The 3301-nt window shown below is 39.1% G+C and overlaps 1 pseudogene; it reads right to left on the bottom strand.

Moving 5' to 3' along the window:
• Positions 1-1587: 1587 nt before the first annotated feature.
• LOC116559562 lies at positions 1588-2322 on the bottom strand (annotated as a pseudogene).
• Positions 2323-3301: the final 979 nt, after the last annotated feature.

The raw sequence follows: 3301 nt of genomic DNA, 5'->3' as shown, positions 1-3301 counted from the left end.
CTCAGTTAATCTTCACAACATCTGTTCAAGGAACGTAGTCTCATCATCATGTTGCAGTTGATGGAATGGCTGGACATGTTGTCAATCCTGGGATTTTTGTGTATGTGGCAGACATTGGTTCATTAGTTAACTCATTCACCATACGAATGGTGTACACACAATGTGCTAGGCATGGAGAATAAGGTGAATACAATTAGACATAGCTTCTGCCCGTGGTGACAGGCATTAATCAAAACTCTACACAAACATATGTAAAATCACACATTTGGAAGGTGCTAAGGAGAGATCTGTAGTATTACAAGAGACCCTGAAGGAGCTTGGAGAACATGGTAGATTTGCTGGGATATGAGACATGATCAAGCAGTAACTTGGCCAGGGCTGTGTGGGCAGTGGCTGAAGCTTGGAGAACTTGAAGAGTGTGCTGTAAATAAAAGCTGACCTGATCATCTGGGACTGGACCATGAGCCATGTTAAAGCATTTGGCCTTTACCCCAGGGGCAGGGAGAATATATTAAACTATTTCCAACAGAAGGTGATGTTATCACATGTGCCATTTTCAAAGGTGACTGGCTGCTGTGTGGAGAGAAGGAGGCAGGGAACCAGAAGAGCTGCAGCTGTCCAGGGAGTGTATGTGGGTGACAGCTTAGACTGCAGCAGTGACATGGAGATAGAGGGAGCAGATGGCTTCAGGCAACATTTAGGATGTGAAATGGATAGTTTTTGAGGTGAGATGGATGGTGAAAAGAAAGCTTCTGGGCAGGCTGGCTTCATGAGCAAGTAACCTGTGCTTAGCATGGAGGCCACACTCAGAGGTCCCATGTTGGTTTGATGCTCTTCTTTCCTCTCTCTAGCTTTATTGGGATATAATTGACAAAAAATTGTATATATTTAAGGTGTACAATATTATAATTTGATATACATATATAATGAAATGATTACCACAATCAAGTTAATAAGAAATCCATCATCTCACATAGTTACCCTTTTTTGCATGTGTTAAGAATACTTAAGATCTATTCATAGCAAATATCAAGTATGCAATATAGTATTATTAACTATAGTCACTGTGCTATACATTAGACCTCCAGAACTCATTTGTCTTACAACTGAAAAACTTTGTACACTTTGACCAACATCTCTCTATTGTCTCCCACTCTTACCCCCATTTCCTGGCAATGACCATTCTCTGCATCTATGAGTTTGACTTTTTTCAATTTCACATATAAGAGAGTTCATATAGTATTTCTCTCTTTGTGCCTGGTTTATTTCACTTAGCATAATGTCTCCAGGTTCCTCCATATTGTTGCAGGGGACAGGATTTCCTTCATTTTTATGGCTGAATAATATTTCATTGTATATATACACACCACATTTTCTTTATCTATTGATGGACACTTAAGATTGCTTCCATGTCTTGGTTATTGTGAATAATATAGTAATGAACATGGGAGTGCAGATACCAGGATACTGACTTGATTACCTTTGGATATATACCCAGAAATGGATTGTTGGATCATATAGTAGTTCTGTATTTATTTAATTTTTTGGGAACGTCCATAATGTTATTCTTTTTCTTTTTAATTTTTGATGACCAAAACAAAGCATCTAAAACCGCAGCTTCTGGAAGAACCACTCATTCTTGCCTGTCTTGTATCTCTCTTCAAATTTGACCTTGGTCTCTCGTTGGGCCTTGCGTTGAAGAGCAGGCTCTCTGAAGACATCCTTATTGGCGACAGTTTTGTCCAAGGGGATATCTGCAGAGTACCTTGTAGGCCTTAGGTGATTGTAGTTATAAACTTTGCCAAAGACTTGATCTTTGACCTCTTGGTGATCTTATTCTTGCCCATGGCAGCTGTCACTTTGCAGGGATAGCTGTCAATTCCAGCCACCAGAGCATGGCTGTAGGGGTGATCTGAGGTTCCATCATCAATGTTCTTCATGATGATGGCTTTGCATCCAGAGTAGCATCCAGCCAGGACAAGCACCACCTTCCCAGATTTCGTGAACTTGCCCATTTTGGCAGCAACCCCTCAGGCCTACAGCAAAAAGGAAAGAAGGACACCATGTTTTTCATAATAGTTGTACCAATTTACATTTCTACCAACAGTGTATAAGTGCTCTCTTTTCTCCACGTCTTTGCCAATACTTGTTACTGCTTGTCTTTTCGATAATAGCCATCCAAACAGGTGTGAGGTTGTATCTCATTGTGGTTTTAATTTGCAGTTTCAAAATGATTAGTGTTGTTGAGAACCTTTTCATATACCTGTTGGTTATATGTATGTCTTTTTTGGAAAAATGTCTATTCATGCCCTTTCCCCATTTTTAAATTATGTGTGTCTGTGTGTATGTTTCCTACTGAGTTGTAGGAGTTCTTTATATATTTGGGATGTTAACCCCTTATCATATATATGGTTTGCAAATCTTTTCTCCTATTATGTAGGTTGCCTTTGGCTTTTCATTTTGTTGATTTATTCTTTGCTGTGTGGAAGCTTTTTTTTTTTTTTTTTTTTTTTTTTAAGACAATGTCTTGCTCTTTCGCCAGGCTGGAGTGCAGTGGCAATCTCTGCCCACTGCAACCTCTGCCTCCCAGGTTCAAGTGATTCTCCTTCCTCAGCTGGAACTAAGGTGCACACCACCATGCCCAGCTAATTTTTGAATTATTGATAGAGCCAGGGTTTCACCATGTTGTCCATGATGGTCTCGATCTCCTGACCTCATGATCCACCCGCCTTGGCCTCCCAAAGTGCTGGGATTACAGGCATGAGCCTCCGAGCCTGGACAAAGCTTTTTAATTTGATGTAGTCCCACTTGTTTAGCTTTGCTTTTGTTGCCTGTGCTTTTGATGTCGTATCCAAAAAAATCATTGTCCTGGTCAATATCAAGGAGCTTTTCTTTTATGATTTCTTCTAGGAATATATAGTTTCAAGTCTTTCATTGAAATCTTTAATCTATTTTGAGTTAATTTTTGTGCACAGTATAAGGGTCAAATTCATACTTTTGCCTGTGGATGTCCAGTTTTCTCAACACCATGTATTAGAAAGATTATCTTTTCCACATTGTGTCTTCTTGGTATTCTTATCAAAGATTAATTGAATGTATATGTGTGAGTTCATTTCTCTATTCTGTTCCATTGGTCTGTGTGTTTGTTTTTAGGCAAGTACCATGTTTTTATGCCTGTTTTATTTACTAAAGCTTTGTGACATAATTTGAATCCATAAAGTGCAAAGCCTCCAGCTTTGTCTTTACTCAAATTGTTTTGGCTATTTGGAGTCTTTTCTGACTCCATATGAATTTCAGAACA

The sequence above is a fragment of the Sapajus apella genome, unplaced genomic scaffold (assembly GCF_009761245.1).
Source record: "Sapajus apella isolate SASKATOON/1434 unplaced genomic scaffold, GSC_monkey_1.0 scaffold23, whole genome shotgun sequence".
NCBI classification, from domain to species: Eukaryota; Metazoa; Chordata; class Mammalia; order Primates; family Cebidae; genus Sapajus; species Sapajus apella.
The sequence above is the reverse complement of the archived record's forward strand: the minus strand, read 5'-3'. Positions and strand labels throughout refer to the sequence as shown.